This window comes from Dipodomys spectabilis, unplaced genomic scaffold (genome assembly GCF_019054845.1).
Source record: "Dipodomys spectabilis isolate Male_0828 unplaced genomic scaffold, ASM1905484v1 ptg000581l, whole genome shotgun sequence".
NCBI classification, from domain to species: domain Eukaryota; kingdom Metazoa; phylum Chordata; class Mammalia; order Rodentia; family Heteromyidae; genus Dipodomys; species Dipodomys spectabilis.
In genome coordinates this window covers 1,533,517-1,547,023 of record NW_024871258.1, presented here as the reverse complement: position 1 = coordinate 1,547,023, position 13,507 = coordinate 1,533,517, and the positions used below count along the sequence as shown (strand labels likewise).

At 33.3% G+C, this 13,507-nt stretch overlaps 1 pseudogene; it reads left to right on the top strand.

Moving 5' to 3' along the window:
• Positions 1 to 8,778: 8,778 nt before the first annotated feature.
• On the top strand, positions 8,779 to 8,875 carry LOC122100510 (annotated as a pseudogene).
• Positions 8,876 to 13,507: the final 4,632 nt, after the last annotated feature.

Genomic DNA, 13,507 nt, shown 5'->3' with positions numbered 1-13,507 from the left:
TTACTCTGTAAATTAAAGTGAATTTTAAATGTGAAGAAGGTTCTCAGATCATTTATTGTAAGTCTATGTGCTGTGCATTAATTTCCCAAGTGTACATGAGTTAACAGTAAGAGAAACAATAGCAATTATAGGAGAAAAAGAAGTTCTGTGTTTATGTATGTGTGAAATACAATATAGAGGACTCTACAAATAAGAAAACATTGAAACAATAAAGCCAAGTCCAGTATGTAGATTTATGGGATGATATAGAGAAAGCATTACTCCTAAGTGGAACACGAAGCATGAGGCCACTCCCTTTCTAAATCACGCTTGCTAATCACGTAAATGTGCAAAAAGTAGAATGGAAGAATGATTCTGTTTCCAATTCAAGTCAGATATGGGAGAATAGACTTAACTGGAAAAATGAGTCCATCTTGAGAGAACAGGAATTATACTAGCAATGAACCTGGTGGATAAGATCACATTTCTTTTTCTTTCCATTTCTTATATTCTTTTTGTTGTTTTTGTTGTTGTTCATGGCACTTGAAATATGGGACAGGGCGCTGTCCCTCTGAAACGCAGCTCAAGGCTAGTGCTCTTCCACTTGAGCCACAGTGCCACTTCCAGTTTTCTGGTAATTATTGGAGAAAAGAGTCTCCAGGACTTTTCTACCCATGCTGGCTTTAAACCCCAATCCCAGATCTCACAACAACTTGGTTTATGATCACATTTCTAACAGTGTACACTCAGGATATGCAAGGTATATGTTCATCTATCTTTATATGAATTCTTGAGTTAAAAATCTGGGCTACAGGTTAGCCTTTACACTCACAAAGTTTGAAGTTTAAAAGTTGATACTCCTGGAAAAATAAAACCTAAGAATGTAAAGGAGTCTGGGAAGTTCAATTTGCATCCAACTTGGACAGTATAGGCTTTGAGACACTACCTATAATTAACCAGCCAAAAGCTTGAATACCAGTCACGAGCAAGATTGCTGAATAACAGATTTAGGTTTTTGCATACATACATACAAACATACACATACACACAGAGACACTTATAGGTGCACACAAAAATACACAAATGAAACAACTCTCAGAATATGTGGAATAGTTAGAAAACAATAGAAAATAGGTCCTGAGTAAGACTAGAATCAAGTGATAATTTTTAATATTGGAAAGCCCTCTAGTGAACTTTCCCCCAGAAATTGAGAATATTACATCGGTAGGGACCAGAGATAATAAGAGAGTCAAGCAATCATTATTAACGGGATAGAATCAATGGTGGAATGAATCAATGAACCCTGCAGGTGCATCTGAAAATGTTCATATCCTGTGTAAAATGTTAAAACATCTTTGAAAATAGTACATAAACAGTCTGAGCAGTCAGTCTGTGGATAAGATCACAGGAGAAGTTAAGAATTGCTAGTCTGTTTCTAGATTAAATAAACAAACTATGGCAGGGCAATGTGATACATGTCTGGAATTCTAGCACTCAGACAGGAGATTAGAGAGTGGAATTACATAACGATAGATTCCCTGGACCAGGTAGAATAATTTTGTGTCAGTAAAACAAACCAAGCAACAAGAAAGGAATACACAGTGGGAAGTTTGGGCTAATTTTGTAATTATGTTTTGAGAAATGAAGATTCCTATTGAATGCATCTCATATATTTCCTCACTTGTGGTTTAAATTCTCTCATCATTACAGAACATTCCTAAATGCAAAATAGCTCATGATTCCCATCCAAAAGTTTGCAAAAGTAAGTAAGCCTCATTGTGTTGGATTCCAAATAAATTTTGAAAGTTTACAAAAGCTTAAGTCTGGAGAAATAGCAAAGTTCGTCTAATGTAGGACTTTGCAGACCTCGTTAAATTAGAATTTCGATTTAAAATATATTTTTTGATTTTGTTTGTAATTTCATATTCTATAGGATACTACAAAATTCTTTTTAAGCAGAGGGATTAATTGAAAAATTCACAAATGATTCTGGCATTCTATTTGCCTAGATACTCTTTAAAGAGAGTTAAAATTAGAACATAGTTAATAGATAATTCCCACATGTGTACCATGTTAATGTGAATAATCTAGACAGAGTTGCCAACAAATGGATGACATTAATTTACACATTTAGAAAAACCAATTTTTTAAGGGTTTGTTTTAATATGGTATGAAGAGAGTAATTGTGTGACATCTTCTTTCTTTTACCTATATATAACACAGGAAGCCATTTCCTTATTTACATGCCTCTGTATACATGGAGAAAAATGCTAGGTTTCGAGTTTGTTTTCTATTTTGTTTTTGTTTGATTGGTTCATCCTAGAGCTTGAACTCTTGGCCTGGGCAGTGTCTCTGAGCCTGTTTATACTCAAGGCTTGTGCCCTACCAATTCAACCTCAGTGCCACTTGAGTCTGTCTTTTGTGGAGAAGTTTTTTGGAGATAAGATTCTAAGAAACCTTCCTGCCTGGGTGGACTTTGAACCATAATTTTCCTATCTTAGCATCCTGAATATCTATGATAGTTAAAAAAGTATAAATATAAATAATATTTGCAAGAGTTCTGATCTCAAGAATTCCAGTGGAGGAAAAATGATGCAGCTCAGTTTATTGTGGTGTTCTTTTCAGAACAAGGAGGGTGTCACATTTGCAGAGGTGTAGTATTTTTTCAAAATAGAGATAAGGTATTCATGATGTGAATTAAGGAATTTTAAGGTGCCACTTACAAGTTGGAAACTGTTGGGCTAGGATGACTTTATGGCATAAATCTTGGGAATGATGGTCATAGAAATAATAATTACTCTGATAATTGCTTACTCTTGAAGAATTAATTATTACATATGCTTCATAGTTTTATCCTCTACCAGAATGTGGCTATTTTTCTGTTGACTTCTCAATCTGTAACACCCCATTGGAAACTGCATCTATTGCAGAATTGCATAACATGCAAACATGTACTGTTTTGAATTTCTTAGGAATGTTGAGAATTTAAAAATGAGTAGTTATTAGTCATATGAATTTTGAAGAACACATATATTCTGTCTTCTTCACAACTAACTTACTTTTAAAAGTTATGGGTTTCTGTAGCATTAAACTGTTTTCTGTTTTAGAATGAGAAAGTACTAAATTTATTCTTTTTTGAAAAATTTGGCATGCATATTGTGAAAATATTGTCTAGTTGGATAACATTCAAGTTGATGACTCTCTGATAAAGAAAGGGTAATTAATTCAAATTAGATGCCAAATAGTATTAATTTTTAAAATATTACTACATAAAGAATATTATTTACTGTGCCAATACAGTGAAATTATATTTTATGCAGCTTATTTTTTCAATTTTATTATCAAAGTGATGTACAGTGCGGTTACAGTAATTGTAAGGTATTAAATCATAACTTTTCAAACTTGTTAACCCTCCCTCATTTTTCTCACAGTTTTCCTTCACCCTTTCACTCCTCACAAGTTGTAATGTATCTTTCCAACATATTGTCTTGTGAGTATTGCTATTGCATTGGTTTGCCTTTTGTCCTTTGTCTCACCATTATCCTTTTCCTCTTCCCTTCACTAATTAAGGCAAATGTATACACAATACAAAATGAAATACAGCAGGGATAAACCATAGGGGAAAAACCCAAAGAAAACAGAAATCACATAGTTCATCAGAAACAACAACCACAAATGAAAAAAATCTGTTTCCATATCTTGGAATTCGTTTTGCTTAGCATCAGCTAATATGGTTATATATACACATAACAAAGCCACTGGAAAATAATAGCTGCATGGATACTATATCATGAAAACAGCATGTTAACTTTTTGATGGTAAAGGTGGAATTAGGATTGGTGAATTCACGGTTGTGATAAAGGATTTTCAAGAGTTTTAAAGTGATGACAGTTAAATTTTAATTGTTCAAAATTTTTAACAACTTAGCCTATTAAAAAATTTTAAATTTGCTGGAAGAATAGGCTTTCATGCAAAGAAATCCAAAGAGACTTAGTAGAGAGGGAGCATTGTGGATGAAGATGGATCTTTTTCACACTAAACACACAAACCTGAGAAACCTTGCTGTAAATCCTGTAGGTTCCCTTGGATTTGTCCTTACCCAGGAACTATATTCTCACTGTTTGAAACAAAGTTGTATTGGAATTTAAATTCAAAGTTCTTAAAAAAGTAAGGCATCAAAATTTGTGAATTTACCTTTAATTACCAAACAGTAATTCTCTGAAAAAGATAATTTGAGTCAAAATATTTAGGGAGAAAATGCCCTCCACAATGAAAGACGGTGTTGGGATTACACATTTCTGTTTGTAACACTTTCCACAATGTGTTTGGATGTGAAGCAGTGAAACACAGAAAAAAAATCTGATTGGATACTTCATACCAATTATTTCACATTTCTAAGTGGCTCACATAAAATAATATCCTTATTAATATGAGATAGTGAAGACTTCTGTTATTACATATGCCAAAAAGTTCAGAAAAGAATTGAGCAAACGAAAAAGTTAATAAAGAATAGTTTTCTTAGAAGCCTTAGCTAAGCGTATTGTCTACAGCAGTGAAGGGAGGCCGAAACTTTTTGATATAAATTGTGTTAGTATTTTTACTCCCTAAAGTGATTTTACAGAGCCCATTTGGCTCACTACAATGCAAGACATGAAAATAAATTCCACATCCAATGAGGCAACTTGAAGAGTTTTAAAAGACAAATAATGAAGATGTAGCAGTGGTGGAGCCTGTATAGTCCTTCAGCTTCACTAGACTTGAAGCCAAGAAGCTGTGATTAATTGGAACTCCGGCAAGAGCTAAGAGGAGGACATAGAAGTGGGACATAGAAGCATTGTCCTTTTGTAACAGACACTGTCTTCCAAGGTATGGGTGATTTAAATCTATTCTCCTCCATACATCTTGGTGAAGAAATGCAAGACCAAGAGAAAAATAATCTATTGAAATAATTTTGCATAGAATAACTTCACTGTTCCTGATACGGTATGTAAGGAGAATTTTAAGAGAGAAGATAAAAGTGCATTATTTTTTGGTTTCCTCTAAGCATCATGTTAGCAAAATATATCTTTGAGGTTAGACAATTCTGATTGAACCAACAAGTGATGGAGTACTTATTTTTGTGGGCACTTTAGACACAAGAAGTCTTTCAAGGTAAAAGAAAAAAATAAAGCCAAATATTTGTGAGCACATCTTCTTGGACTGGAGACAAAGTTTTACATTAGATTTCTCAGCATTAACATAGATGTTGTTTCATGGCGACCAAATGCAAGAGGGAAGGTTAATGTACTCACTTGGCCAATTAAACAGCGTGAAAGAAGAAAATGGCAAATAATATTTAATGAATTACTTTGAACAATTACTTTGACAGAAGAAAGAAGGAAAAATATAATTCAAAATCAATTGACTTCAAAGTATGAAGAAAGAGTAGTGAAGAGAGATTAGAGAAAATATAGAGGATTGTTTTCTCTCCAGTGGAGTAATGGGTTCTTGATCTTGTTTCTTCCATTCTATCCTCACAAGCTACCAAGTGTGTCTCAGAACTGGATTATCCAGTTCAGACAGAAAACTCGTAGAAGAAAGATACTATTTGCAGCAGATGTAGGTGATTTATAACCTTAGACAATCTATTTAATTCTGTTCAAAATTCTCCCCTATTCCAAACTTCCCTCTTTGAACAGCTTTGCTTGCTTTTCCCAAGACTGCCATTCATTAACTGATTAAAATTTTGAGAGGTCATATTCATACTCTCTAGAGATTGCTGTTTGGTTGTGATTTTTTGTGTGTTTTTGTTTCTTTTCGTGTTTTTTAACTGAATTTTAAAAGGTTGTGCAATTGTGTTACAATTAAATATATCCATCTAATTGCCCAATGCTCCTAGATCAGAGTCACTCCTTCCATCATTCTCAACCAATCCTCTCTCCAAGACTTATTTCCAATTTACCACTTCCTTTATCATATGTGTACATTGACTATTCTAGCTTTATTGCCCCTTGTTCATTTTTCATTCATTCTATGTCTTTAGTATATTTCCATTCTGGTTTCAACTTCCTTATAGTCATACGGTTAAACTGTCTATTAATACTTTGAAAGGTTTATATACATTCCATGGACTTTAAATCCTGCATATTCTTGAACTGATGTCAGCTTATATTTCCATAATTCATTCATCAGCAGCAACAATTTGCAAGACTGGAGACGTGAGACACCTAAACATGATTTTATTCTCATCCATTTGGAAGATTAACCTTTAGTCAAAAAGAAAGTTAAAAATGGCTTAGAATGTATTCCTAACTATGAATTTTTATAAATGGCTTTGTACAATGGTGTGATTCTTTTATTTTACATGGAATAATATTTTCTACTATCTATAAGTTTTGGAAATAGAAGAAAATTAAAATTTATACCTAGAGAGGAATACTATAGAAATAGAAGACAGATATTAGTTTTGTCATATCTCTGATGAGTACCCATATTCAAGTCTTAAAGTCATTTCTTACTATGTTAGACAGAGAGAAAACATAAAATAACATATGATAAGGCAACTATTTGTGACTTTTTAAAATATACCTTATTAAATGATGAAATTTATTAGCTTAAGTTTGGGTTTGATATTTAGGAGGCTGATCTATTTAACACATTTCTGGAAGGCCCTTAATGAAAAACACAAATTTTGGGTGATACTATTTCTACACTTTAATGAATGGTTGAACGTGTTTGGCAATAGTGCTGTGTAAATAATTCAACTCTATTGTAACTTGCTCTCTACACTTGAAAAATTTGTAAGTTACTAAGTATCATCAACTTGTCAAATGTTATTTTGGCGAATGTGATTTTAAAAAGTTTATTTGAAAAGGAATACACTTTCCGGAGATTAAATGTAGATTATCATTGGTTTGAGAGTGACATTTTTATAGCACAGAACCATGTTGTACTGAAGTCCCAGTGTTTTGAAGCACTCCTTAGTGCTTCAAATGTTTTTTTCTGAATTACATTTGACCTCTAAGTAAAGTTTTCCGAGCTTTGGTAGACCAATTATCGATCTATCCTTCCAGGAACTATTTTTTGGCCCACTTATATTGGAATAAAATCTTTCATTAATCATAGGGGAGGGGTATTAAAAATAATCTTATGACACTTTGTGAACTTGTTCACTCATATTGGCTGGTCATCTGTAAGTTGAATGTTTGAATTACAGTACTTTCTCTCAAATTTTCTGCTCATCCTTCATTTTAAGTTGCCTTGCATTTCACAATTGCTTACTGCTAATTCCTGGATCTCAAGGAATTGGGGCCCTGAAACATAGGAAATGAGAAATTGAGATGGGTCTTCAATTACTTTGTGTTGACATGTTGCATGGGCCTGGGTGAGAAGTATTGCCCTTGTTATCTGATGATGCAGGTAACTGGGACCTGGGATCCTAGGACCCATGGGTACTGCAGAAGAATAATATTTTTTAGACATCTTAGCAAAATTTGGGCATAATCAGTAGGAATTTTTCAGAAATATGGAGAAAGACAGTTTGGGACAAGCGAGTTAAATCAATAAACAGAACAGCAGACTAAAATCCATTATAGATTAGCGGAAAACATTGCTTTTTTTACCATGTGGATTCAGAAGACCAAGAACAGTTGGAATGTATCACAAGTTTATACTAAAGACATTGCATTGATACTTTTTATATTCTAATATATATTTTAAACCTAATTATTTATATTCCAATTCTATTTATTGGAATAAATAAATATCAATTTATTTGTCAAATTATCAACTAATTCCAGTAAGTTTCACTGTGTGAAATATAAGATCAGCACATATAAATATAAAATATATAACTATATATAATATAATTAAAAGGCACACGTTTTGCATTGTTCTGTTGTAGTGACTGTCTCAAAAGCAACTCTGTTTTAAAGTATTATTCCATTATCTCTACCTCAGTGTTTGATATAGTTAGACCTAAAGCTTTACCCTTTGTAGATTTACAGCATGGAGGCAAGAGGAAACACTGTGATTAAAACATTATGAATTTAATGCCTAATAACGAGGAGAAACACATGGACTTCTCCTGCGACTATGAAAATATTTGGTGATAAAAAGGCAGTAGTGTAAGTTCCTGCCCAGTTGGATGGTAGATAGGCCAGGACATTAAGTAATCATGCATACTAACAATTTTTTCACCTTCTTGGCTTTAGCTACTTTTGAAATGGAAGATATAATAAACAATTATAATTTGATAAAATACCTTCTAGTCTGAACAGCTCTGTTTGAACTGTTCAGCTCTCTATGATCCCTTGTAACCAAGATGAGTTTTGTTCCAGTAAGACAATCTATGCTGTCAGTGTAAGATATTCTGGTTGGTCTGTTCCCACATGGAAGAAGGGTAAAGGCTCAGGTAGACATTTGTGCCAGTAACACCTCATTTGGGAAAATGTCAGCTGAAGAAGTTTAGAAGTAGCTCTTAAGCAACGCTTACTTTGAATCCATTAGGTCCACAAAGCTAATTCAGTTGGATAAATAAGTACTTGAAAAAGCCATCACCTTTGGACCTATCTATAAATAATTGAGAGTACGATCAAATTCCAAATAAAAAGACTTAAGATAGTCATTGACAAAAAAAATTTGCAAATGTGAGCAATCGACTGATCAATATAATTTTTTCCACTATTCACAGAATTTTAGAGAAATAAGATCGATAGCATTGTTAGGAACAATAAGGTTTCCTTTTTACAGGTAGGCACCCATAGATATAAGCCTGTATAAAGATTGCATCATTAACTACTTAAATTTAGAGGATACTACATGCTTCAGCAGTACGTATACTCAAATTACACTACAGAGGTTAACATGGCACTTGCACAAGGATAATATGAAAATTTGAGAAGTATTCCATATTTTTCACTCTTCAGATGCAAGAAATGAAAAACAGTTATTAAAAAGTTGATTACAAAATTACAAGTGTAACAATACAAGTAATTCATATAATTCAATTTAGTTTGATATCAGTGTATTAAATCTTCACCTCAGAAAAGCTTTTACATACCATAAACTTTACAAAACTTTTCTAATTAGACAACATTGTCATTTTATCCCAAAGAAAAATAATATTAAGACCTAGAAAAAAAAAAGGAATCAAACTGTTTCTATATGGAATGCAATCGGAAAGGACACATTAATGACCCTATATATTATAAAATAATGTAGAATTCAAAGTATATCTAGGAGACAATAAAATAAATTATGAACATTATGCAAACATAGAATATAGAATATTTTAAAATATATTTTTTCAGACAAGCACCAGAAATCTTGTAGTTCCTGTACTACTCATTTCAACAGGTAAGTTAAAATTATTTCTGATTAAAAAATCACAAACACTGAAGAAATCATTATACATGAATACAAAAACTATTGAATACTTTTTGACATCCAATGCAGGCAATTCGCTTGGAAGAATTCCGCAGAATCCATGAATTTTTACAGTAAAATATTGGTGTTGCCGGGCACTGGTGGCTCATGCCTATAATCCTAGCTACACAGGAGACTGAGATCTGAGGATCATGGTTCAAAGCCAGCCTGAGAAGGAAAGTCTATGCTACTCTAATCTCCAATAAACCACTAGAAAACTGCAAGTGGAGGTCTGGCTCAAGTGGTAGAGTCCTCACCTTGAGTTGAAGAGCACAGGGATACCTCTAAGGCCCAGAGTTCAAGCCCTATGACCGACCAAAAAGAAAAAGATATTCCTCATATTTGGATTGTGAAAATATTTTGTAGGGACACAAAAGATGGACTCGCATTTTTGAAATTTAAGAAACTTAACCAGACCATTAGTATTTAGGTGAACAATTTGTACAGCCTTCCACAACTTCATAGACGTAATGATACATAGTTATCCTTTTGGCAATATCAAATGCAGTTTCTTCTATGTTGTTCTTCAGGCCTGGTTGTATATAATGGTTCAACAGAAGGAGATCCAGCGTATCTTTTCCATCTCAATTCTCAGCAGCAAGATATAAGGGGGTCAAGAGGCCTTTAGTTTGGGCATTGGTATCTGTATCGTGATGAAATAAGAAAGAAACCATTCTGGTATTATTCCACGTATACGCACTGTGCAGGGGTGTTCAGTCATCTACAGTTATTGCATGTGCCGCTTGAGACACCAACTCACTGACAATGTCCACTGTAGGCTTCTCGATGAAGTGGCGTATACTCATCGTCATCCCTACTATTCACATGAGTGGCCTTTTGGGAAAGAAGTCTCCGCACTGTAGTAAGCTGAATGTTTTTGGCAGCCCAATGAAGAAATTTGCTGGGATCCTTCTCCATTGCATTTGCAATTGATACCATTCCTTACTTTTTCATCTTTTTCCTCATATTCCTAAGAATTGCCTAACCAGATACTTTGAGTGCCCGTGGGAATGAGGTGTCCATGTATTTCCTAATAGTTCACATTGGTTTTACTGGTCAGAAATATCCGGTGAATTTTCTGCATCTGTTTATTCACCATGATTTATTTTCTATTTTTCCGATTTTCCAATTCGAAATTATTCTAATTGGAGAGTAAGGAATTGATGGAGAGCAGAGGAAAGATGTTCCTCCGTATTCAAATGTACACACTGAAAATGAGAACCAGTGATGTCTTCATGTGCAGCTTATTCTAAGACTGAGAAAATAGGAAATAATGCCTTCTATATAAATGATTTGGAAAATGGCAGAGCAAAAAATGAAATGATGCAACCAAAAATATAAAAGCAAAACAAATTAGGATAATTATGGGCAATCATATTATCTATGAGAACCTAGAAAAGGAGAGAGAAAGAGACAGATGTGCAATGACCTAGCTAGCCACAAAATCCATGCCTCTGATCAATTTATAGAGCAAACAAAATTTTAATTTTTAAAAAAGATGGAAATAGAATTTATGTATTTACTTGAAATTAGTAAATACATTTTTAGAAGCCTACATAAAGAGACATACCTTTGACCAAATTACAGACAATAAACTAATTCCTTGATAATTCTAGTAACAGATCTGACTGAAATCAGTTAAATCATACTTTTGCTGCACAATGAAGGAGTAAGAAGGTAGTAAAGCAGCTAGAGAAGGCAGGGAGATTGTATCTGTGACAAAACTTTGTGGAAATTGATATTGAGGATTTCTTCCTGGTGATCCACTTGCACTGGAAGCATGATTCTGAACTATTGTTGGCTGATACTGAACTATTGATTTGATCATTATATTCTACAAGAAGAAAAATGAGAATTGATAGTTAAGGACTACTAATACATTTTGACCTTCTCACTAAGCACTTTCAATCATCAAAATCACATGAAGACAATAGACAGGCCTCCTTTTTAGATGAAAGGAAGTGTCTTTAAAAAAACAAGGAATGTATGTAGTCATGCAAAGGACTTCTATTTTACCAATGCCTCATACATTTTTCTAATGTTGGGTACCAATAAATAATGGATCTATTAGAAAGCTCTTAAGGCTCATATGTTCAATAGTGAATTCTCTTACACTATATCATGGTATTTTTTGTGTATGGTCTTAAGAATAAATTTACATTACTAACTTGAATTTCTGACAGGACAGTATCATCACTGTACATCTTGCTTCTATACTCTCATTTTTAAATTACTATCTAAGTATGTGCATTAGATAACTCTAGAGGAAAAAGTAGAAGCCACACTGATGGCTTATGTCTTTAGTAGTAGTTAAGCAGAAAGATGAAATCTGAGGATTGTGGTTTGAAAGCCGACCAAGAAAAAAAAAGTCCATTAGATTCTGATTTGAAAGTAACCAGCAAATGGAGCTGTGGTACAAGCAGTAAAATGCTAGCCTTGAGAAAACTGAAACAAAAAATAAATTCTGGGACAAAGCCAGGCCCTGAGTTCAAGCCCTAGTATTAGCACCAAACAAATGAATTAATTAATAAGGTAATTAATTAATTAAAAATAAATGAAGTGGTCACATGTAGAGAGGCAGGTAAAATGTAACATGCGTGGTGATGGTTTATGTATTATTTTGTAATAAGGCATATTATCATTTGTCCTAATCACTAATAATTTATTTGAATTTTTTTTGTACAATAAACCCTGAATTTAGCATGCATGTATATGTGTGTGTACATGTGTGAACATGTGTGTATGTGTATATGTGTGCGTGTGCTGTTGCAATGTTGCTTGCCAATGTGGACAGGGTGAGGCTGCAAAGAGCTAACTGTGTTGCAATGTTTTATTTATCAATGTTCTGTCATGTCATTTCAGTGAAACCACCCTTCTGTAAATTTTATTTGTCTAATAATAATGCCATCATAATTAAAGCATTTACAACATTAAGTTAGATAAAGAGACTGTTTCAGCTCTTACTGTATGTTAGGTAAGAAGATACAGACATAATTAGGTAGTAAGTTATTGCTGTAAGATGATTGTCAGTACAAAATAGGTATTTGACCTCTTAAATTGGTTATATTTGTAAGATACACTCATGGAGTGATTTGGACTGACTTGACCAAACAGGTATTTCTCTCTGGTTATTCCTGTGAAACACAAGTTGGATAAACTCCGGATTTCTGTTGAAAATAACTTTCTTTGCAAGATCATATCTATTCTCACTAAGAGAAAATCAAACCCATATTACGTTTGAATATCCCATCTTATTGACTGAAAATAAGTATTGTGGATATGCTTGTTAGATATTCCTTTCAAAAACGAACAAACAAAAAGCATGTGTCATGTCTAGATTGTGGATGCGTTTGAAGGTGTTTTGTATATGCACAGGGATCTTTACTAATTGCTCTTTTGTGGGAGTAACTACGGCAACTAACAAATAAGGCTTTTTGAATATCTTTTCCAGTATACATAACATCCCAGAGCAAGTCTTACAATTTCATAAAATCTTTTGAATATTTTAGTATTATTTCAGTACATTGACTATAGTGCTAAAATTTCTGAAATAAATATTGTTAAGATCTGAAAATGTAAGTGGATATATAGGCTTTTTATGCGTCATTTTATGAAAACACAGTTTTTATGAAAGTAAATGGAATAGAATAAAAGAATATAAGTGAATTGGGTAAGCTAATTATTAGTATAACTTTGTTTTCTATTAACAGTCCATTGAATGTACATGATGCAGTAAAATTATTTCCTTTGTGCCTCTAAACTTCAGTTAGTTTTAGAATCTTTATAGTTATGAGTGAACTTTTAGTATAAATAATGTTCTTTTAAAATGATTAGGAATAACCTTGTGTTTTGTGTCCTACTCCCAAGAACATGAGTTATTTTTAAGTGTTAATAGTTTATCATTATCATTATCATAGGGAATCATTATTATCATAGGGAATTAAAAGTGCAGTAGTATTGATGTCTTTTTAAACCAATTGTATTCACAAGTTGGAGAGTCTTTAATTCATACTTAGGTCTTGGTGTCTATGATTTTTTTTTTTTTTTGTCGGTGGTGAGGCTTGAAATCTGGGCCTGGGCGCTGTCCCTCAGCTCTTCAGCTCAAGGCGAGTGCTCTACCACT